Source organism: Sus scrofa, chromosome 4 (assembly GCF_054392235.1).
Source record: "Sus scrofa isolate SSC_HxYL_T2T_F1_AM1 chromosome 4, Sscrofa_HxYL_maternal_Yorkshire_Landrace_v2.0, whole genome shotgun sequence".
NCBI lineage: Eukaryota > Metazoa > Chordata > Mammalia > Artiodactyla > Suidae > Sus > Sus scrofa.
In genome coordinates, this window is record NC_139386.1 from 120,873,205 (window position 1) to 120,899,120 (window position 25,916).

The 25,916-nt window shown below is 36.5% G+C and overlaps 1 protein-coding gene across 2 annotated transcripts in view; it reads left to right on the forward strand.

Annotated features, from left to right (window-relative positions):
* Nucleotides 1-25,916, forward strand: part of COL11A1 (collagen type XI alpha 1 chain) — a 526,061-nt gene that overhangs the window by 263,023 nt on the left and 237,122 nt on the right. The window contains exons 1-2 of one of the 2 annotated variants that reach the window (XM_085023830.1): nt 11,788-12,115; nt 20,789-20,940. The exons of the other annotated variant lie outside the window; for it this stretch is intronic. The gene's annotated coding sequence lies outside the window, so the exon portion shown is untranslated. Of the gene's footprint in view, nt 1-11,787; nt 12,116-20,788; nt 20,941-25,916 lie in introns of those variants that run through there. 2 annotated transcript variants of the gene reach the window in all.

A 25,916-nucleotide genomic window follows, 5' to 3' on the forward strand; every position in this document is an offset into this window, starting at 1 on the left:
TTTGATTTCATTTCTCTGATACATAATAAATGTCAGGACTTTTGTAAATATTCAATGTGACACTACACATATCAAATAATTTGGAAATAGCAAAATATTATATAAATGTTAAAGATTAAGGAAAACAACTATGCATAATTTAAACTTTTTAAAAGGTGCTATTTTCATCATTTTGGTTTGTGTCTTTGTATACTATCCAATTTCCTGATATTCTTCTTGAAATATAAAGTTCCAACCTAGATGTAGTACCTTTAGATGAGACTTACCAATGCCAAATACACTGCTCTCTTTTTTTAATTCATTCCATTAACATGTTTCATTCCAGTATTTTGTCAGCTTTTGAAGTGTATGTGGAATTCCATTTTAACAAGTATCATTTTAATGCCAGTTCTCCAAAGGGGAATATTTCTAGGTTCCAAAACACATGAAAAGGGAGTATGACAGTTCCAATACTATTTCACTGACTTGGATACAGTAATCTGTATTAAATTAAAAATTTTGTTTACAAGATATATTCAGAAATTCTTGTCTACCTAGTAATATTTTAAATGTAGACCTTGTTCTCTATAAAGTATTAGGTATAACAGATAATTGAAAAGAATAGAAATTGTTGTTTAATATTGTAACATATAGAACACATCTAGGCTATTTACTATCCTAACAATAGAAATATCTGGTGATCTGAAACATTTTGTGTTGCAAACCTACCACACCTCAAAAGTGGTTGAGGAGAGCCTCAAAAGGATTCGGGGCTGTGGCAGTTTTAAAATTTGGTGACAAATTATTTGATGTGATGCTTATCTCATCATGATGTAGGGTCTATATCACCTCTCCTTGAACCTGGGCAATCTTATGACTTCTTCAACCAATATAATATAGTGCATGAGCTCATGAAAGACCATACAGCTTCATCTTGTTATCTGGAACATGCCTTCTTGGAGCACTGAGTCATCATGTAAGATGACCTACTACCCTGAGGTTGCCATAAGGAAGCCCATGTTACATGGAAAAGCCACATAAAGACATTCTGGTTGACAGCTCCAGCTAAAACCAAATCTGAGCCATCCTAGCCTGGCACACGATAAATAAGTGAAATTGCATCCAGATGACGCCAGTCTCCAGCCAGTCAAGTTACTTCAACCATTGCAGTCTTCTCATCTCTGACCTCAGACATCAAGGAGACAAGTCATCCAACTTGTGCACGTCTGAATGTCCAACCCATAAAGTTGTAAGCATAATAAAGTGATAACTGTTTTATGTTACTAAACTTTGGGATTTGTTTTTCAGCCAAAGATCTCCAACTAAACTTAAATCAGAAAGGTCCTTGAAGAATTTCATTCTTTGCTACATAATTTTTTTAAGAATTTATCTTTGGATAAACCATTTTGCAAAAGTCAAGAGAAACATAACAAATTACCTTCTGAAATCAGAAGATGCACTCTAATGCTGTCAGTCATGTTTAATAGTGAATGTGTTGACTATCCTTTCTTTCTGTTTTTTGCTTTATGTGAGCATATTTTGCACTTTAAAAAATTTAGAGCCTGTTTTAAATATATTTACTTTTCTTATGTATAAGAGACATTATTATTTTAATAATATTATTTCACAGATAGTAGAATGAAAATGTATCAGAATGGTAATGGATCACAAAATAAGTTTCAAAGAGAATTCAGTCAGGGTTAGAGACGGCAAGTTGGAGCTGGGACATATTCTCAAGAATATATCTTTATTGGCATTGTTTGGTCTCTCATGTGCAATTTTTAATTTACAAAGTACTCCTTACCTGAAACTTTTTCCCCTTCATCTTTCCTTATGTCCAACTTATCATTTCTTGAATACTCAGAAGTACAATATTCTTTACATTCAGAATGCTTCTCTGAAATTATGCATACCTTTTTTAGCACATTAAAAAAACTTTAATATCTGTGTCAAAAATGATAGGAAAAAACCCCACTAGATGTCATTTATGTCCTTTGCAGTGGCTTATGGCAATTAATGATGTAGCTAGAGAATTTCACATAAGTTTATGTTCAATAAACTTGAGTTAGACATTGTCATTTAGAAATAAATGCTTTAGATATGCCTAGGGTAGATATGCTCATTCAAAAATAAAAAAATTCAACTTGGATTATTCAGCTATTTTTGAAATGAGAGAAATTCAGTTAAAGGAATTCCCAAATAACCTTTATGCTTCCAGAGTGATAAAAGATGATTAACTCTTAAGAGTCCTCCTGACTGAAAGTAAGCAAACCATTTATAAAAACTTGGGCTTCGTAGTAAGTTACAGTTTGAATATTAGTAATAATACCTGCAGGAATTCTTACACATGGCAGGTCACTCTTAATATGTAGCTTAGGCCATCATCATTAACATCCTTTCTAAGGATATACATTCTAAGAATGCCTATTTTAGAAGAAATAAAGTTATATCCTTATCAAGGAATTCTTGGCCCCTCAGAGAATGTAAACACATAACATTATTTAAGCCTCACCATACCCAGGAATGGGTATACTACATCAAGTTTAAAGGTATGGAAAACCAAGAATAATAATAGTTGAGTCCTATATACATAAGCAATAGTTTAAGTGCTTTATATCTATTAGCTTATTTAATTCTTAGAACAACCATATGAGGTAGTGTTATTTTCTTCAATTTATAGATGAGTCAAATGAGTCCAAAAGAGTTCAAGTATATTTTACAAAGTCATCTAGTCAAGTAGTAAATATGGAATTTAAAGCAAATCAGACTTGTTTCTCAATCTGTATTCTTAATATTATGCTCTAAAATTACTAAGGTCTGTACTTAATTAGATCAGTTAAATCTTTCCTAAGAAAGATGAGTTTGCACTCAATTGTTCATCTGTCTTAAAATTAGGTAGATTACATAGATAACTTTCTGAAACCCATACAATCTTCTCATCATTTTTTACAGTGAATAGCTTTGAAGAAGAATTTTCCCTTGGCATTCAACTAGTTAAACATTACTGGGGAAAAAAATTGAACCCAGGCTCACTGACTTCACATCTTGAATCTCTATCACACAGTACCACTGTATTAAGAATCAAGTGTTAAGTGACCTGTCCCTGACTTAAGAGCCATGAAGTAGTAGCTGATAGAACTTAATTCTGAGTCCTTTGGATTTAAATGCTCTTTTAAATTTATTTTTAAAACTACCCCACAAAAATCTTCTTTCCCCATTTTCCAATCTACTTCCTTCCATGCATATTTTGGTATGTCTTCCTAAATCATATGTGGCTTTAGTCTGGGATAAACTCCTTACTGGTTCCAAATTTTATACCTAAAATCCCCATTCCCCATGAAGTGCTGAACACAAGATGTTCTGGGAAATATATATTTCCTCAAAGATTCATTCCATAGAGATTAGATTATATGTGCAGCTCTTCTGTTAACAGCCTCACTGACTTTCAAATACAAAATAAGTTAAAACTGTTGATTTTGCCTTCAGAAAGTCTCTGGAGTCTATTCTAGTCATTTTCACCACCACTCATCAAAGTTTCTGAGATGTAAACATGATATTTTTAATATCCTATCTAAAATTTTGTACTGGCTTCCCATTGCTCTTAAAATAACCTGACCAGGAGGCTTTCATATAGCGCAAGCCCAAGGTATCAACAAAACCTTTTTCATTATTTGTAAGGATCCCTAATGCCTTCTTTTTCTTTCTGCTTGAGATATACCAGTTGTCCTTCAGTCCTCTATACTATCTTTACTCTTTCCAGCCGCTTAATCCTCTTGTTAATTTTGCTAGGCAACTCCTACTCAGATTTCATTCCCAGTTTCTCTTCCAGTGGAAACCTATACTGGTCAATTTAAAGGTCTCTAGTTCCAGCTTACATCATGATAGCTGTATCACCTTCTTCACGAACAGAGTGTAAGCTCCATAAGGGCAACAACAGTGTCCCTTTTGCACATTGATAGACACCTAGACCCTGGCTGAGTGTATACCTCTGTATAATCAGGTCACTCAAGATGGTCCTTCTTTTGCTCTCTGTACATCCCCTGTTGGACCAGTCGCTGCCTTACCTACTCTCTACTCACCTGACTGACCTTCCCTCTTAACCATTGAGCCTAATTAGTAAATACCTACTTACTTGTGTTCCCCACTCCCCACAGCCCCAGTGATTTTTCTTATCTTTAGATCAGAATGCTACACTTGATAGTATATCAAAGGAAAGACAAAGACGTCTGCCCCATGAAGGTCACTGGCCCGAGGGGTTATGAGGGATTTGCCCTCCAACTGGTTTCCCTGTAGCCTCTGAGCCAACCTGACCCTAAAACTGATAACCCCTCCCACCGTCCCTCCCAGCAAAGATTGCTGCATGTTCTGCTTGCCATCCGCTGCACACTATGGGGTGTGTAGTTCTAGGAATTTGCTTAAGACATGTAAGGTTCCCCTCCGTATTAATTATAAATTGATGTCTCTGTCACTGACTCCAGGCTTTTTCTTAAATCTTGAGGATGGGCTTGCAGGCCTGTGGGGTGCAGCCCAGAAACCTCAGAGTATGAACTCTGATTTTTGACAAAGATCAATATTCCTTGTTGGTACACTGATTCCAGCCACCTGGAAGTGACACTCATCATCTATCTGTGGCTTCAGAATGCTTGATAGGTCCTAATTCTACACAGTGCAAGCTTTTTATTTTTGTCACTTAACAAGTTATTTCTGAAATCTTTGGAGTTGCAGAAAAGGCAGTGTAGATAATTGTTCCCAGAAGTAGCTTCTTTTAGAGTCCCTGACTAAAACCCTCAGAGCTGTTTATGATACTAGACAGTAGTGTAATGCTACAATGCCCAACATCTAATGTACTCAGAGCATGGAAAACCTACAGTTTATTCCAAGAGTCATTACACCAAGCCTAGGCCTATCATGTTCAGGCAATAATTTACTTTGAGGAAAGTAGAAGATGAAGATGTCTATCCCAACTATTAAAGCTATTCTACATCCCCCTTCTCTAATCACATGCTAGAAAAGTGGCTACCAATAACAGCAACAAATAAAAATTCAACAGTTTTAAGATGCTGGAAAAATATTAATTCAGATTTTGGAAGGTAAACAAAGCCCTTTTCCCCATCTGTGCAGGTCATAATTTTGGCAAAATAATATATCCAATTTGCACTTAAAAACAGAACACTATATGGCTTCTAAATGTGGGACTTTCAGGACTTCCAAAGAATAGGTATTTGCCACATGTTTGCATAATAAGAAGCGGTAAGAGAATTCATTCTCCCATACCCACTCTTACAAAGGCATTAATTCTCAAGGTTATGTATTTACATGTCCCTAAGAATAAAAGCCTTATTAAATTTTTCACTCTAGGTGCTCCACTTGCCTTGCCTTAATCCTGATCCTGCCTAAATAGCATCATCCAATGCTAACTTGAGCAGCTTATACACGTTATCTAATGGAATGAATACAAATAGAAATATTTCAGTTTGACATCTTTGAAATTATTTTTGAGTATAGGATCTTACTGTGTTTTACGATGATTGATAATATGAATAAGCTTTTTAAAAAGCATATTAAAAAGCAATAGAGGGAGTTCCCGTCGTGGCGCAGTGGTTAACGAATCCGACTAGGAACCATGAGGTTGCGGGGTTCGGTCCCTGCCCTTGCTCAGTGGGTTAACCATCCGGTGTTGCCGTGAGCTGTGGTGTAGGTTGCAGACGCGGCTCAGATCCCGCGTTGCTGTGGCTCTGGCGTAGGCCGGTGGCTACAGCTCCGATTCAACCCCTAGCCTGGGAACCTCCATATGCCGCAGGAGCGGCCCAAGAAATAGCAACAACAGCAACAACAACAGCAACAACAACAACAAAAAAAAAAAGAAAAAAAAAAAAAAGAAAAGCAATAGAGTGATTTCTGCTTCCAAACCAAGATAGTGTAATAAGGATCCTATTTACCCTCCTACCTGAAACAATTAAAAACTAGAAAAAAATATGAAGCAAGAGTTTTCAAGACTTAGAACATCAGACAACAAAGGTAATGATCCCTGAAAAATGGGAAACAAATGAGTTATGGATTATGACTGCCTTTATAATTACTTGGAGAGTATTTGTTACAGAAGAATAAAGCCAAGCAGAACAAGGAAGAATCATTATATGGAGGAGAAAAGGCTTAGAGTACACAGACACCATGACACTAGAGTTCACAAGACATTCAGGGAGAAAGTGCTTGTTCCCACTAGCTAAAGAGGAAAACATATCCATGGAATATTGGGTGGATTACTGAAGGGTATCTTATCTTGGTAGTAATACAGTGACCAACCATCTAGATTGTGAAGAGAGGATTCTCTCAGGTTCTGACAGTGAAGATATAAGAAATAACCTCTGGTGGCCCTAGCTTGGTGGGTGGGGTCAGGGGGGTGGTAAGCATTCCCAAGCACAGTCACTGATTTCTCCAAAACAAAGACCTATTTTCAAGGGGAAAAGATTTCCACTGAAGACAAATTTGAAACTTTATATAGGCTGTAGGAAGGGAATTCCTCCTCACTCCAGCTCCTACAGTCTTCCAGTCTTTCCTAAGAAAAATATAATAAACAGGAAATTAGGCTCAAAGAACATAGAATAGGAACACTATAGAAGGAGAAAAGAGTAGGATCAAGATAAAAAAAAAAAAATGAAAATAAAAGCTCATTCACTAGAGGCCAGACGGAAAACCATGCAAAATGCACAGCCTGAGTGGAAAGCCCACTAAGCAATTTAACTGAAGTAGATTACCCAGCACACCCTCTCTCTCACAATGTGACACATAGGCCATATCAACAAGACTCTAGTAGAATAACAATGGATTACATCTAAAAGAACTACAAGGCAAAGAAGAATCTCTTTAAGGTACTTTACAAAGAAAAAGCCCCCAAACCAAAACAACTTGTACAATTCAACAGTGAAAAAGCCAACAACCCAATTGAAAAATGGGCAAAAAACCTGAATAGACATTTTTCCAAAGATATACAGATGGCCAATAAGCACACAAAAAAGTGCTTAACATCACTGATTATTAGAGAAATGCAAATTATAACTACCATGAGGTACCACCTCACACCTGTCAGAATGGCCATCATTAACAAATCCACAAATAACAGATGTTGGAGAGGGTGCGGAGAAAAGGGAACCCTTCTACACTATTTGTGGGGATGTAAATTGATTCAACCACTAATGGAGAAACAGTATGGAGGTACCTCAGAAAACTAAATATAGAGCTACCATATGATCCAGCAAACACACTTTTGGTCATTTATCTGGACAAAACTTTCCTTGAAAAAGACACATGCACCTGTATGTTCATTGCAGTACTATTCACAGTGGCCAAGACATGGAAACAACCCCATTGTCCCTCAACAGATGATTGAATTAAGAAGAAGTGGTATGTATACACAACAGAATACTACTCAGCCATAAAAAAGAACAAAACAATGCCATTTGCAGCAATATGGATGCAACTAGAGATTATCATATTAAGTGAAGTCAGAGAGAGAAAGACAAATACCATATGATATCACTTATATCTGGAATCTAATATATGGCACAAATGAATCTTTCCACAGAAAAGAAATTCATGGACTTGGAGAACAGACTTCTGGTTGCCAAGGGGGAGGGAGTGGGATGGACTGGGAATCTGGGCTTAACAGATGCAAACTATTGCCTTTGGAATGGATGAGCAATGAGATCCTGCTGTATAGCACTGGGAACTCTATCTCAACACTTATGATGGAGCATGATGGAAGATAATGTGAGAAAAAGAATGTAAATATGTATGTGTGACTAGGTCACTTTGCTGTACAGTAGAAAATTGATAGAACACTGTAAACCAAGTATAATGGAAAAAATAAACATCATTAAAAAAAGAGAGAGAGACTAGGAGTGTTTGAAGCCTCAGGTATCTATAATTACAACAAATATTAAACACAACCTGACTCCAGCCAGATAAACATAAATCCTCACACTAAAGGCCTATTTACCTCAGTTCCAAATACGAAATACAACATTTCTGATTTTCAACAAACACAAAATATATCAAAAGGCAAGATAAGCACAGGCTAAAGAGACAAATCATTCATCAGAATCAGACTCAGATATGATACAGATTTTTGAATTATTAGACAGGAAATGTGAAATAACAAATTAATCTGTTAATGGATCTAATAAAATGTATATCACATGCAAGGAGAGATGGACAATATAATTAGAAAGACAGATGCTCTCAAAGAAAAGCTGGAAATCAAAAATGAAGAATACCCTTTGATGCCTCCTCAGTAGACCATCCCTAGCTGAGAAAAGAATCAGTGCATTTGAAGTACGTCAGTAGAAACTTCGCAAATGAAAATTCACAGAGGAGAAAAAAGAGTGAAAGCAATAACAGGAACTATAGAAATGGACAAATTAAAAGTTGTAGCAACACATAATTTAAATAACTAAAGGGGGAGAAATAGAAAAAGAAACAGAATATTTGAAGTAATAATGGCTGAGAAGTTTCCAAAACTAGCAATAAACATCAAACCACAGACCACAAAGCTCAAACAATACCAAGGAGGATATATACTACAAATACCCACATCTAGACATATTATAGTAGATGGGAGTTGAATTCTATCCCTGAAAAAGAATGTTCAGGTCCTAATTCCAGTACATGTGAATGTGGTCTTACTCACAAATAGCATCTTTGTCGATGTGATCAAGTTAAGACAAAATCATATTGAATTAGGTTAAACACTAATGAAATAAATGGTGTTCTTATAAGACAAGGGAAGTTTGGGCATGCAGTCATAGAGGGAATAGTACCCTATGGAGACAGAGGAAGCACAAAAGGAGAATGGCCTGTGACTTTAGAGACAGAGATTAGAGTGATGCACTTGTAAATCAAGAGACACCAAGGGTTTCCAGTAACTACCAGATGCTAGGAAAAGGTAAGGAAAGATTGTTCCCTAGAACCTTCAGTGGAGCATGGCCATGTGCCAGTGATTTTAGAATTCTAGGCTCTAGAACTATGATGTAATAAATTTCTTTTGTTTAAAGGCATATTTTATGGTACTTTGTTATGGCAGATCTAAAAACTAATACATTAGCCAAACTTCTTTAAAACAACCACTAAAATTTTCTTCAAAGAAGTACAAATGGTAAAGTAAAAGAGGAGATAAAATGCAGCCATAAAAAAGCTAAATTAAAATCAGAGATAGCAAAAATGTGTGGCAGTAGAGAGAGGAAAAAAACTAATAAAATGAATAGAATAAAGTTATAAAATTACAAAGATGATAAATATTAATTCAACTATTTCAATAATGACTTTAAATATGAACAATTTAAACATTTGAATACTAGTAACTTTTTACTAATTAAAAACAGATTGCCAAAGTAGTTTTAAAAAAAAACCCAAATATTTTCTACAAGAAATCCACTTTAAATATAAAGACTCTGATAGGTCTTACAGGAGTACCATGCAAACTTTAATTAATGAAAGCTGGGGTAGCTATATTAATGTCAGAGAAGGCAGACCTTAGAAGAAAAAAATCATGGACAAAGAGGGGAATTCTATAATGATAGGTCAATTATCCAAGAAGACATGAAATCCTAAATGTTTATGCACCAAACAACAAAGAGAAAAAACAAATGAGGAAAAACTGATAGAACTGAAGAAAGAATTGTTACAGTTGGAAACTTCAATATTCCTCTGTCATGAATGCTGGATCAAACAGGCAGAAAATCAATAAGAATGACTATAATATCACTAAGTAGATCAACATGATAAATTGACATTTATAAAAGACAGAATAACATTCTTCTCAAGTTTGCAAGAAAAAGTAACAAGGTAGACCACATTCTAGGACAAAACACACATCTTAACAAAATTAAGAGAATGTGGATCATATCAAATATATTCTCAGTCTATAATGGAATCAAATAAGAAAATCAACTACATAAAGATAGCAAGAAAAAATCCCCAAATATTTGGAAAGCAAACAACAATCTTCTAAATAATACAAGGGTCAAAGAAGTCCCAAGAAGAATTTTAAAAAGTGTTTTGTATTAAATGATAATGAAAATACAATTTATCAAAATTTGTGGGGTACAGCAGAATCCCATAATCTTTAAGGATGTGGTGCTTAGAGGAAAATTTATAGCATTAAGTATATATTTTAGAAAATAAGAAATATATCAAATTAGTAAGCTAAGTTCCTATTTGAGGAATCTAGAAAAACAAGAGAAAATTAAACCTAAAGCTAACAAGGAAAAGGCAATAAATAAAGAACAATTTCAATTTTGATGAAATTGATAGAAGAAAAATAGAGAAAATCAACAAAAACAAAGGACATTTTTTGGAAAAAATAATAAAATTGATAAATTTCTAATGACTGACCAAGAAAAAAAGAAAGTACATAAATTACCAGCATTAAAAATTAAAATGGGTAGAGTTCTCTGGTGGTGTAACAGGTTAAGGATCTGGCAGTTTTGACTGCTGTGACTCAAGTTGCAGCTATGGTAGGGGTAGGATTCCTGGCCCAGAACTTCTGCATGCTGTGGGAGCAGCCAAAAAAAGAAAAGGAGAAAAAAATTAAAAGGAGTCATTCTTATACTGACCCCATGGCATTAAAATATCATAAATGGAATTCTTCAAAAAATTCAATGCCCACAAATCTGATAACTTAGATGAAATAGACCAATTTCCTGTAAGTTAAGTAATCTCTTAAGGAGGAATAGATAAGGTGAATAGCCTTAAAGATTTGAGTGAATAATATAAAATCTTTAAAAAAAAAATAGATCACTAGGCTCAGATGGTTTAACTTGTGAATTCAACCAAATATTTAAAATAAAAATAATATTAATTTCCCACATTATCTTCCGGAAAAGAGAAGGTCTGTGATACTTCCTGACTAATGCTTTGAGGTTAACATTATCCTAATATCCAAACCAGATAAAAACAGTATAAGAAAACTACAGACCAATATTCCTCAGGAACACAAGCAAAAAATGCTTAGCAAGATAGTATCAATTTAATCCAGCCAAAATGAAAAGGATAATAACTTATGGCCAGCAGGGTCACCCAGAATGCAAAGCTGATCCAATATTTATACATCAATCAATATAATCTATGATACTAATAAAGCTAATAAAAACTAGTAGTTAATAAAATTCAACACCCAATTATAAAAAACAAAACTGTCACCAAAAAAAAACCCACTATGAATTAAAAGGGGGTTCTTTAATCTAATAAAGGGTATATTTTAACAACCTACATCTAATGCGATACTTATTGGTTAGGCCTAAACACTTTTTTCCCCTAAGATCAAGCACAAAGCAACATATCTGATCTTTCCATTGCTGTTCAACATTATAATGGTCCTTCTAGCTGGTGCAACAAAGAAATAAAAGATAAATAAATAAAAGAAGGCAAACATGAAAATATGTAGCTTGTAAAGAAAAATAAAATTGCTCTCTTCATACACAGATGAGATAATTGCCTTTGTAGAAAATCTACAAAAATAATCCTGGAATTAATAGTGAAAAGGCATTCAAGATTGCAGGATACAAGTTTATCATTTAAAAAAGGCAATTGTTTTCTGTATACCAGCAATAAAAATTTTTACTTTAAAGTTAAAATAATACAATTTACTATAGTACCTTGTCATGAAACAGGTTTTTCCAATCTTCTTGCTTGATCAGCCACTGTTGCAAGACATGTTTTTCCAATCTTCTTGCTTGATTATCCACCCATAGCCCCTCCTCATGTGATCTCATCAAAAGAGTAAAATAAAAGCGGTGTGGTTTCTTGAGGCGGGGCTCTTGGTCCTAGAGACCTTGAGTCCCCCAGGTTCCCACCTTTACTGTCTCTGTCTCTGTGTTTTGCTTTGTGTTGGCATTTTGTTTGGGGTTGGTTTTTTTCCTTAAGTTCCACAGCACCCGTTCTTCAGCCCCATCCTGTTGACCTGGTCTCTCGGCAAGTGGCTCCCAAAGTGGGGCGGGCAAACAAGCAGCTATGAAGAATGAAGGACCATGACTACAGTGGGAAATTTTATTCATTGTAAGTGCTGTGGAGTCCTGAGAAGAAGGGAGGAATTTTGTGTGGCCACACTGAAGAAATCCTGCAGATACGTTCACTCTCTCAGGTATTTACGGGGTAACATGGGAAATAAGATAATTGCAGGAAACTATAATCCTTACATCTATTTGTTAGGACAACTCCTTAAAAAAGGGGGTGCAAAAATAAGTGAAAGTAAGCTTTGGGAACTTTTTCAGACTATTGAGAAACATTGTGATTGACTTCTTACATTAGAAACATTAGATTTAAAGATATGGGAAATGGTAGGTATGGAACTTAGGATATTGCATGATGAAGGTGTTTCAATTCCTGTGTCTATTTGGAGTACTTGGAGCTTAATTAAATCAGTTTTAGAACCTCTACAGACCACAGAGGACTTAGAGGAGGAAGAAGAATGGGAGTTTACACCTTTGTTGGAAGAACCTAAATATGCAGTCCCTGAACAAAATTATCAGAGAATATTTGGCTCCTGAGCCTTTGGCTCCAATTGTTGATTCTGATATTCCTCAATTGCCTCCTATTAGGAGTAAGGTGATGAGGACTCATCAAGTCTCTACTTCTAGGGTTGCAAAGAAAATGAGCGTTATTCCTGAACACCATCTATCATCCATTCAACAGGGGATATTACAGGCTTGAAGGGAAGGTGATTTGGATGCCATACATTTAGCCTTTCCAGTAACTGTCAGGGAGACAGTGGCTCCAGACATTGATCTCACCAACAATAATGGAGTTTATGAGTTCATTCATGAGCACTTTCCTTTCAAAATTCTTAAAGAATTAAAACAGGCTGTTCGAAACTATGGTGTTACTTCTCCCTTTACAAAAGGAATCATGCAGGGAGTAGCTGAAGGAAATCATATGATTCCTGCTGATTGGCATAACTTAACCCGTGCTGTGCTATCACCTGGCGAATATTTACAATTCTTGGTGGCAAGATCATGCCCAAATTACTGCTAATCATAATCAGGCTCAAAATCTTCTGATTAACAATGGAACAATTGTTAGGGATTGGTCCTTGGAATAATCCTCAAGATCAAATGAGAATGAATGATTTGGCTATTGAACAGATTAGACAGTGTTACTTAATGGCATGGGATAAAATTGAATCTAAGGGTCAAATAAGTACTTCTATTCAAAAGATCCTACAAGGCCCTAAGGAACCATATACTGAATTTCTAGCTCATTTACAAGAGGCATTAAAATGACAAATTACTAACTCTAAGGTGTTTGATACTATTTTTCAATTGTTAGCATATGAGAATGCAAATACTGATTGCAAAAAGGCCATAGGATTTTTTTTTTTTGTCTTTTTGTCATTTCTTGGGCCACTCCTGTGGCATATGGGGGTTCCCAGGCTAGGGGCCTAATCAGAGCTGTAGCTGCCAGCCTACACCAGAGCCACAGCAACGCAGGATCTGAGCCAGGTCTGCGGCCTATACCACAGCTCACGGCAACGCTGAATCATTAACCCGCTGAGCAAGGGCAGGGATTGAACCCCCAACCTCATGGTTCCTAGTCAGATTCGTTAACCACTGCGCCACGATGGGAACTCCAAGGACATAGGATTTTTAAAAGGAAAAGCTAACATTGCTGAATATATTAAAGCCTGTCAGGGAGTGGGGACAGAGTCTGCGCCACGATGGGAACTCCAAGGACATAGGATTTTTAAAAGGAAAAGCTAAAATTGCTGAATATATTAAAGCCTGTCAGGGAGTGGGGACAGAGTCCTTTAAGGCCTCAATGCTAGCCCAAGCAATGGCCAATTTAAAGGTTAAAGACAAATTTTCAGAAAAGTGTTTTAATTGTGGCAAGACAGGACATACTAAAAAACAATGTCGTGCTCTTCTACAAGCCCGAACTTTCTTTCACAGAGCTTTGGCACCTTCTAGTAACAATATAAACAGCCCAAACTATGTCCAAGATATACTAAAGGAAATCACTGGGCTAACAAGTGCCAGTCCATCTTTCATAAAGATGGAACCCCCTTGTCGGAAGCCACCCTTGGGGCAAGCTTCCAGCCCTGTCAACCAAGGAAGTTTTCCCCATTCAGAATAGGAGCCAAACTCTCAACTGATGCAAGAGTCCCTGGGACTATGCTCTGCACGAGCATTCACCATCCCAGTAGATCTCCCTAGTTTACAGGATTTAATTCTCTTTCCTAGTGAAACTCCTACTTCTATTACAACTAAATTGGAAAATCTATTACCAACAGATATGGTAGGATTGATAATAGGAAGGGCAGGGCTAACAGAACAAGGAGTTTGAGTTCATACCGGGATACTGGATAATAATAGGGCATGATAAAGTACAAGTGATGGTTTCCACTGTGATTCCTTGGAAAATTAAAAAAGGGGATTGGATTGCTCAAATCTTAATTTTACCTAGAGTACAGAAGAATAAAGAGAGGAATAATTTTAGACAGAAGGGATTCAATACCACAGGAGGAGCGGAAGTGTTTTTATCAGAAAGGGTCCTAGAGGAATGACCCACTTGTCAAGTTATCATAAATGGGAAGTCTTTTAGAGGAATGATTGATACTGGGGATGATGTTTCAATCATTAGCCATTTACATTGGCCAGACACCTGGCCTCTTCACCCAGCCAATATTGAAGTCACTGGGTTAGGAAAAGCAGAGAGCCTCAAAAAGAGTGCCCAATGGCTTAATTGTGATGGACCAGGTGGGCAGCCAGCTAGATTGAAACCTTACATTGCTCAACTTCCTATCAATCTATGGGGAAGAGATTTATTACAACAGTGGCATGCAGAAATATACTTACTACCAGTGGATCAATATAGTCGTCAAAGCCAAAAAATGTTACAGAAACAGGGTTACATTCCTGGACTGGGGTTAGGGCGATATCATCAGGGGAGAGTGGACCTGTTGAATCTGAGATTAAAATGGACAAATCTGGTTTGGGATATCGGCCTTTTCATTAGTGGCCACTGCTTATAAAAATAATTATGCTTCTCCTGAACCTATTCAATTAAATTGAACTACAGAAAAGCCGGTTTGGGTTGATCAGTGGCCTCTTTCTTCAGAAAAATTAAAGGTTTTAAATAATCTTGTCCAAGAACAATTAGAGAAGGGCCATATAGAAGAATCCTTTATTCCTTGGAATTTTCTGCTATACAGAAAAAAATCAGGAAAATGGAGATTGTTAACATATTTAAGAGGAGTAAATGCTGTAATTCAGCCTATGGGTGCCCTTCAACCAGGCCTCCCATCTCCTAGTATGATACCAGCTGACTGGTTGTTAATTATCCTGGACTTAAAAGACTGCTTTTTCACAATTCCTTTACACCCAGAAGATAAGGAAAAATTTGCTTTTCAGTGCCAGTGGTAAATAATATAGCCCCTAGAAAGCGTTATCAATGGAAGGTCCTGCCTCAAGGTATGTTAAACAGCCCTACCTTGTGTCAGTATTATGTGGCTTCAGTTGTTGACCCAGTCCAAAGACAATTTCCTATATGCTATATTGTTCATTATATGGATGATATACTTTGTGCTGCACCCTCTCAGGAGCAGCTCACTGAAGTTTTTCAATGCTTGCAATTCTGTCTAAAAGGAGGAGGATTGATTATTGCTCCTGAAAAGATTCAAATGAAAAGTCCATATCAATATCTGGGAACTGTGGTTGAATGTACCACTGTTCACCCTCAAAAGGTAGAATTGAGAAGAGATCAAATTTCTACATTAAATGATTTACAAAAACTGTTAGGAGATATTAATTGGCTCTGACTTTAATTGGCTCTGACCTTATTTGGGGATTCCTACATATGAATTGTCAAATCTTTTCTCCTTACTTAGGGGAGATTCTAAATTAAACAGCCCCCGCTCTCTAACTGCAGAAGTGGAAGAGGAACTAGAAAAGATTGAAAGTAAAATACAAAATTCCCAACTAAGTCAGGTCAATCTAAAACAGCCCATTCAGTTAGTAATTATACCCTCTCCTCATTCTCCCACAGGAATATTGATACAATTAGAAAATAGTCTCGAGTGGCTTTGTCTTCCCAATAATGTCACAAAATCTTTGTCTCCGTACCTGGACCTGATGGCACAATTTATTCTAAAAGGTCGTACTCGTTGTGTAAAAATGTCCAGAAAAGATTTGAATCATGCAATTGTTAGTTTAACTGTTAAGGAAATCCAACATTGTTTTCAAAACCTATATATACAGGTTGGCAAATTGCCTTTGCATATTATGTAGGATCAATAGATAATCATTATCCAAAAAATCCTATTTTACAATTTATAAAGCGAACTCAATGGTTTCTGCCAAAAAAGGTGAAGGATTCACCCATCATTGAAGCCCCTGTGATCTTTACTGACGGGACTAGTAAAGGGAAGGCTGGATATGTGGCTAATCAATCTAAAATTATAGAAACACCTGGCCTTTCTGCCCAACAGGCTGAACTAACTGCTGTAATCCATGTCTTAAGGGACTATCCTGAGCCTATCAATATTCTTTCTGATTCGGCATATGTAGTTCATGCTGCCAAAATGATTGAAACTGCTACCATTAAACAAAATTTACCTATCTTGCTATTTGACTGTTTACAGAATTACAAACTGTTGTAAGGGAAAGAAGATATCCATTTTATATTACTCATATCAGAACACATACTAACTTACCTGGGCCTCTAGTTGCAGGAAATAAAGAAATTGATTGCTTGGTAACACCTGTGTTACAAGAAGCTCAACATTTTCATGATTTAACACATGTAAATATTTGAGGCCTTAAAAAGAGATTTGGAATAACATGGGCTAAAGCTAAAACAATTGTCCATCAATGTCCTGCATGTCAAATTATTAACAATCCTTCCCAATCTGAGCCTGGAGTTAACCCTAGGGGACTTGTCCCAAATGCTCTCTGGCAAATGGATGTTACTCATTACTCATCTTTTGGAAAATTGTCATTTATTCATGTATTGACACTTATTCTAAATTTATTTGGGCTACTGCTCAATCTGGTGAATCTGCTAAACATGTATTTGTGATTTATATGCTTGTTTTGCAGTTATGGGCCTGCCCACAAGCAATTAAAACTGATAATGGTCCAGCTTATATCAGTTCTCAACTTAAAATATTCCTAGATACATGGCATATTGCTCACTCTACTGGTCTCCCTTACAACCCCCAAGGACAGGCTATTGTGGAATGAGCCAATTTATATGTAAAACAGGCTCTTCAAAAACAAAAAGGGAGAGACACAGAAATAGTTAAGTCATAACAAACACTTTTAAACAAAACCTTATTCACTTTAAATTTTTTAAATTTGGCCTCTGACCAAAAAAAACGGCTGCAGAGAGACATTTTGATACAGATCAAAATAAGATTAATTTTCCTCAGGTTGAACAGCCCTTGATTTGGTGGCAGGATCCATTAACAAACTTCTGGTCTCTGGGAAAACTTATTACATGGGGTAGGGGATATGCTTGTATTTCACCAGGTCATGGATTACAACCTGTTAGGATCTAACCCGAGAAGCTGAAAATCTACTAAGAGGAGAAGGAAAGCCTCTCACTCCAAATAATTTGGTCCTAGCTATCTTTACTTTGGTTTCTATCGCAGTGAGTATTCTCACAATTGGCATAGAAATCATTTTATTACTTGTATAGTAGAGGGATTAAAAGCCTCATGAGTAAAGCCCATTAAAAACTATCAGAGGTTTACTAGAAGAACAAGAGAGCCCATCAACTTTCTTAGAAAGACTCAGAAAGGCATTGAGAAAACATATACCAAGGAACCCAGAAACAATGGAGGGCCAAATAATTCTTAAGGATAAATTCATAGCTCAATTGGTGCCAGATATATGGAGAAAGCTCCCAAAATTGGCTTTTGGCCCTGATCAGGACCTGGAGCACCTCTTCAGAGTAGCAACTCAAATATGTTATAATCAGGGCCAGGAAGAATGAAAGGAGAGCAAGAAGAGAGACAGAGAAAAGGCTGAGGCTCTAGTTATGGTGCAACAGGGAGTCAACCTGGGAGTTTCCAAGATGAGAGGACCAGGTCAGAGACCTATGCCTGGAGCCTGTTTCCTCTGTGGAAAAGAGGGATCCTTTAAATGGGAATGCCCTTTGACTCAGCTGTGCCCCATATGGTGGAGAGATCACTGGAGGAGGGACTGCTCCTGAAGATGAAGGTCTCTGGGGTTGACCCCTCAGGCCCAGAATCAGGACTGACGGAACATTTCCATAATGGCTCCTGTCCTTATCACCACTCAGGAGCCCTCGGTGACTCTAAATATAGGAAGACAGCCTATTGACTTCCTCCTGAATACGGAGCCACTTTTCAGTCCTCTTCTCCAATCCTGGGCCCCTCCCTCATTAATCTGCCACATTTATATTTCTAGCAAGCCGGTTACAAAATTTCTTACACAACCTTTGAGTTGTGACTGGGAATCCATTTTCTTTTCTCAATGCCTTTCCGATTGTTCCAGACTCCAACTCTTTTAGAAAGAGATATTTTGTAAGAAGTTAAAGCCTCAATTCACATGGCAATGGAGGACTTCCCATGTGGCTCACAACATAACTACTCAGCAATCCCTCACATTTTAGCAAAATGATAGTGTATGTCAGTCAAATGTAAAGCTTTTATTAGTATTAAAACCTGGTGATTAATGAAGCTCATGGAAAATAGGTTAATCTGAACAATATATTATTTCCTTTCAGTTCACAATCTTGTTATTTCACAGACCATGGTTAATAGAACGCCCCAAAAAATAAAATTAGAAAAAAAAAAAAGGCCAATGGAGCCTAATGAAGGTTTCTGCATTTCCTTAACTAAGGCCTTGTTATTATAAAATCTAAATGTTGTATTGCCATAATTGTTCATAGAACGTGTCTCATTCCCTGTTAGATCTTCAACAGTAGATTCATGAGCTGTCCTGTCCAGCTCCAGCTTTTGGAGCTGCTTTGTGGAACTAGCTGACCTCCTCTTCCTGGTGAAAATGTTTCTTTTGCCGTGTTCATTGTGATCTTTATCCTTTTATTCAGACCTTCTATAATTAATTGTATTTCTTGCTTCATTACATCTTGATTAAGAGCTATTAATGTTCAAATGTTGATAGAAGGGGTATCCAAAGCAATGTATCAAGGCCCACTTGACTGTTCCATGAGTGGAGACCTGTTTTCCCTAACGACATCCCTTTTCAGCAGGAAGAAGTTAGAGTGGTCATCGCCCCTTTTCCCACAGTTAGAGTCTCCAACTCGGGGGTGGGGATTGAGAATGTGGGCTTTGATACATTCTTTGATGTGGCTATTGATTAACATTTGTAAATTAAGGGTCGCATAGAACCCCAACTGATATAAAGTTTACAGTTATTACCCTCTGGAACCATCCTCTGCTACCACATTATACTCAAGAGGTCTGCATCCGTGGCTGACATGGACACCTGGGAGGCTGTGCAGCACCTTGAGAATCCCCTTATGGTCAAGTTCCAGAGACTCCCTTCACCATGGTCAGAGAATGCTAAGCCCTGCTCTGGCCACCCCTGGAAGCTGGTCAGTCTACACATGGCAGAAGCCCAAGGAGTTCTATGTGAGACTTAACTTGGACTCTGAGACTTAACTTGGACTCACATTCTGTCTATAGATGTGGGAAGCAAGCGATTTGGGAAGTAGTGAAGAAAGGAAGTTAGCGGGATCTGTTTTTGTCCTCCTGTAAAAACAAAAAGGGGGAGATGTCACAAAACATGTTTTTCCAATCTTCTTGCTTGATTATCCACCCATAGCCCCTCCTCATGTGATCTCATCAAAAGAGTAAAATAAAAGCGGTGTGGTTTCTTGAGGCGGGGCTCTTGGTCCTAGAGACCTTGAGTCCCCCAGGTTCCCAACTTTACTGTCTCTGTCTCTGTATTTTGCTTTGTGTTGGTGTTTTATTTGGGGTTGGTTTTTTCCTTAAGTTCCACAGCACCCATTCTTCAGCCCCATCCTGCTGAGCTGGTCTCGGTTGTACCTCCTCCAGCCTGTAAAAGTACTTTCCTAACAAAATCAACTGCATATTGAAAGCAATAATATTCTCATGAAAATAATCAAATATCTAAATAAATGTAAAATATTTCATGTACATGAATTAGAAAAATCAATATTATCTCTTTGTTGCCAACGTCTTCCAAAGTTTAAGGTCCTGTTAGCCCTAATAGGATGTTCTACAATAGATTTTGAAAACAAGTTGTTACTAGAAAGTAGAGCTTGATTTTAATTCTATCAAAGCAGCATTTAATGTCTTGAGTTGCAGTTAACTTTATTCTGCCTCTTATTCCTTTTTAAAATGTTGGGGATCTTAAGATTGAAGCTAGAATTACTTTTTATTATCCTCTATCATCACCTAGCAAATATGGCTCTACTAGGGAATATTAATATCAACAAATGTGTTTTTCAATTTGGGAAGGATTGAGAAGAGTTACCCTAATTAATTTTTCTTTAATAGTCTCATTTTGTAAATGTCTCTGGATCAGTGTGAAAGTCATCCTGAGGTTGGCTTAAAACAATTCTAGCTACCTCCTAACAAAGCCTCCAATTGCTGGCCCTGGATCCAAATATGCTAGAAGCCAATATTTCTTCTTAAGGATTTTATTTTCTATAAAATCACCATAATACTTCTTAAAATACTGCCCTATTTTAAAAGGCCATTCAATTTTATAATATAATTTGTGAGCTTATGGGGTCATCCTAAATGTATGTTCCAAACAAAGTTTGCCAGGAATGACAATCTAACTTAAGAAAATTTTGCCCTTAGGCAGGTTGCTTTCTACTAAAGGATACCTATTTAACTGATTGATGGAAACCGATTCTCCAGAAGAAAATGAGTCATTTTGTTGCTGGGTTAAGCATGCTTTGGATTTCCTGAAGTGCTCTTGGGATGGCTGGTTTTAACTCCTATCAGAAAAGGTAAGCCCAGAAGTTTTGCCCAGTCTTTTACTAATGAAGGAATTGTGAACAATACCTTAGCATAGAACTCTTTTTGAAAGGAAGCTAGAGTGGAAAAAGTAATAATTTGATTTCCTTGTACTTTGTTCATCAGTGTAAGTGGCCATTTTCACCTGTGATTGTTCCTCCAGGTGTGCCCAGCACAGAGCAGTCACACAGGAAGTACTCAATATTATACACATATACAAGTTTGTATGTATAATATATTGTACATATAATACATATATATGTATCATATGTAACATATCAAATATATGTGTTATATATATTATGTCTGTCTAGCTAGCTGTATAAAAGAAGGAAAACTGCACATAGAAGTAGAAAACTCTCAGGATAAAGTATTAGAAGTCATTTGAGGGCATGGTGACAACTAATGACAAGACTTTTTTTGATAGGAAGAGATGGTAAAGATAGAATTTGTATATATTTAAAAAAAAACCTTTTTATTCACATAGTAACATTCACAATTATATGGAGAACCACACCTAACAAAAAGGCAGATTAACCAATTGAGAGAAAAATTTACTTGCAATCAACAAAATTAACTTGACCCAATCTATTTGATATCCACCTGGGGCAGATCATGACAAATGAAAGAATAATAGTTAGAAGTTTATGGTTCATACAAAGAGTGCCTAAATTAATAATAAGGAAAAATTATGCTTTACATGTGCATTTAAAATACTTTACACTACTGGGACTTTCATACACTGCTGCTGGAAGTGTAAAGTGCTGCTATAGCTATGGAAGTATATGGTATCTACAAAATCGAACATTCACATTACCTGTAACCCAGCACTTTTACTACTGAGTATCTATTCAGCAGAACTTTGAGTTATGATCACTGAAGTATGTGGACCTATAGATAATAGCCCCAAATGGAAACAACCCAAATCTCTGTCAATGGCAGAATGGATAAATTGTGATAGATTTATAATGGAATACCATATCCAACAATGAGAATAAACAAACTACAATTATATAAATAACAATGGTGAATGTCACAAATACATTGTTGGGTGAAAGAAGTATATATGAATAATAACATATACTGTATGATGCCACTTCTGTAAAGTTAAAAAAAAAATGGGAGAAACTAATTTATGTTAGAAATCAGAATAGTGGTTTACTGTTGAGGGAGGGTGATGATCAGAAGGGTTACCAGAAGGCATTCTTACAATCAGTTTTCCTATTTTACAATTTTTTGTCTGAGTTTTGGCTACATGGATAAGCTCATTTTGTAAAAATTATTGGAGCTGTTTTTTTTTTTTTTTTTGGTTTGTAGTATAAATACACTATATTTTATTTTTTTTAAAAAAGATTACCAAAAAAATTCCACTGCTTTTAAATCTACTGGTATCATTTGCTAAATGTATAATTGTAAATTTCTAAATGCTTTTATTGGCATTTTGCCACTGAGAAAATTAAGATGACTGTCAGATTTTTCACATTTCCTGTTTTAGTTTTACTCCAGCAATTACAAATATACACAAGAAACTTGACAAATGGGAGAATTATTCAGAACACTGACTTAGGTTATACATTTATTGATAGTGAAACTTTGGAGGAAAATGACATGAATTAACTTAATACAACTGCAGATTTAGTGTGATTTTCTTTTACTGTTTTGTAAAAATACAAAAACACATGAAAATGTTCTCTAAGTATTGTCTCCATTTGAAAACTGGTAGCTCATTTATTTAAAAAATAAACTGGTGTTTATTCCTCAAACCTAATTTAAAAAACCAACGAGGAGTTCCTATTGTGGCTCAGTGGAAATGAGTCAACTAGTGTCCATGAGGATGTGAGTTCAATCCCTGGCCCTGCTTGGAGGGTTAAGAATCTTGCATTGCCATGAGCTGCAGTGTAGTCACAGATGCTGCTCGGATCCAGCGTGGGTGTGGCTGTGGCTGTGGCATAGGCCAGCAGCTGTAGCTCTGATTCAACCCTTAGCCTGGAAACTTCCATATGCTGCACTTGCAACCCTATAAAGCAAAACTGACAGAACACTGTAAATCAACTATAATGGAAAAAATAAAAATCATAAAACAAATAAAATTTTGAAAAAGTATGCAATAAAAAATGCAAAACAGAAAAAAAGCAAACCAAAAAACCCCCAAAAAACCCAAACTAAAAACCAAAAAGCAATGAATCTGTTATACCTAAGTATTATAATAATCAAAAAGAGAAATAGAATACTATTGTTTTAGTATGTGTGTAAAATGGGGTTTCAAATAAACTATTTCAAATCACACTGAAATTAATCACATTAGAGTAATGTATTAAAGTAACACTCCCTTGTATCATATTATAGTAATTTTGGAATTTTTGATCCTAGGAAGCCTTTCTGCCTTCAGAATATTTCTGCAACATCTCCCATTCCATTGCTGCCACTGTAGTCCAAGTTTCCATAATCTTTCACCTAGATTTTTGCAATAGCCTCCTAATAGTCTTCCCTATTTCTGTCCAAAGATGCCTGGCATTCTATTCCCACCAAAGCAGTCAGAGTGATTTTGTTAAAACATAACAATGGCACTCTTTTGCTTAGAATTCTCCATGGCATTCCATCTTGCCCAGATAAAAAATCAGAGTACTTAATTGTTACAGCCTTCAGGGTCTCATGGGTCTCTCCGTACTAGTCACACTGTCTCTCTAAACTGTAATACATATTCTTGCCTCAGGGACTTTGCACTTGTCCTCACATTATTTGCAGGCTCTCTCACTTACTCCTTGTTTTAAATACCCTTTCTCAGTGAGACTGTCCCTTATTGTGCCATCTGAAATTTCATAAACACATTTCATAACCCCCTTTCCAGATTTATTTTTCCTCTATGGCTCTTGCATTATTTAATATAATGCATAGCGTATGTACCTTCTTTATTTTCTGTCTCCTAGAAAGAAAACTCCAGATAGAACGGGGCTTTTTGTCAGGTTTTTTTTTTTTTTACCCCTTTTTTTTAAAAAATTTTTTCTTGAAGTACAGATGATTTACAATGTTGTGCCAATTTCTGCTGTACAGCAAAGTGACTCGTCATATATATATATGACTGAGTGACACATATATATTCTTTTTTAAATATTATTTTCCATCATGGTCTATCCCAGGAGATTGGATATAGTTCCCTGTACTATACAGTAGGCCTTTGTTGTTTACTTATTCTAAATGTAATAGTTTGCATCTACTAATCCCAAACTCCCAGTCTATCCCACTCCCTCCTTCTTTCCCCTTGGCAACCACAATTCTGTCTCTACTTTGTAGATCGGTTCATTTGCGCCATATTTTAGATTCCACATATAAGTGGCATCATATGGTGTTTGTCTTTGTCTTTCTCTGTCTGACTTATTTCTCTTAGTATGATAATCTCTTGTTGCATCCCTGTTGCTGCAAATGGCATTATTTTATTTTTTATGGCTGAGTAGTATTCCACTGTGTGTGTGTGTGTGTGTGTGTGTGTGTGTGTCACATCTTCTTAATCCATTCATCTGTTAATGGACATTTAGGTTGTTTCCATGACTTGGCTTTTGTGAATAGTGCTGTCATGAATATAGGGGTGAATGTATCTTTTTGAATGAAAGTTTTGTCTGGATATATGCCCAGGATTGTTGTTGGTGGATCATATATCAGTTTTCATTACAACAATATCACCAGTGCCTAAGTCTTTGTTCTTTGTAGATATTAAACAAAATTTGGAGAACATTGAAAGAATGTCTAGGAGTATTTTGTTAAATATAAGGACTTTTAGTCCTTTTTAACTTTTGGAAAATTATACCCAGAAATTCCAACTACTCAGTGTAAGAAAAAATAAAAAGAGAACACTTCAGGAAAATACTGGAATTTGATCTATGAAGATAGATTTCCACCATGAGATAGGTCACCAAAAATTAAAGTTACAGACTTCCAGTTTCCATATGTGAGGGGCTTGAAAATTCTTCCTAACAACAAATAAGAAGTTGAACAAACTGAAAAATCAACAACTCTTAAATTCGTCAGGGAAACGAAGTCACAAAGCAAACTTCTAGACCCCAAATTAGAGAGACAGGCAGATACAGAGAATCATAACTTGAGCAGAAACCAGCAAGTAGAAACCCCAGCAGGAACCAGTACTAGCATAGGAAAACCTAAACTGTAACTGATGAATTGCTGGAGGCTTAGTGTGGAAAATTCTGAGAGTCAAAAACTCCAGGGGGACCCAGTCATAAAACCCACACTTTGCGATTTTTAGCTCCAGGCATTCTACCAGGTTCTCACGGTGAATATTGGAGACAAATCTACTCATGCTTCTGGCAGGGAAAGGGGAAAAGGAGCCATGCTGAAGCACACATGTTTTTCTTAATAAGGTTTTCTCCCAGGAGAAACTGTTTTACCAGTGCCTAACCTATTGGGGTTTTAGCAGAGCCTAACTGGGCCACCCACCTGGGCAAAGAGCAATGTGTTGCACTGGTTATCCAATTGGGTTTTATAATCCTTCTGGGACAATGGCAGAAGTTAAAATGGAGAAGAAAATCCTAAAGCAATGGCAAAATCTTTGATAATCAAAGTACATAGCAGCATCGTTTTGCATGAATTTTTATGTAGTGATGGAGAACTAATGATGCCAATCAGCAGCTGAGAAACAAAGAGGAAAAGTCTGATACTCAATTTCAGTCAAAGAGAAGTGTACATTCTGTGAAGAGCTTGAGATGAAGGAGTACTCCCTTGTCATGAGACAGGAGAGTTGAGAGAGACTGTGAAGACTGTGATGGAGAGGAGCTCTTGGAGGTCATGCAAAGGCATGCAGCATGTTTATAGGTGGCGGTGAATACAGATTGGAAAATGAGAGGGGAACACAGGAGAGGAAGTCAAACTGCCTGCGATGTTTTTGAAGAAACAATCTCTCATGGTCCCTCGGGTGTGAGGATATCAAGGTCTTTAAAGGTTTGAGGGAAAGCAAATGCTC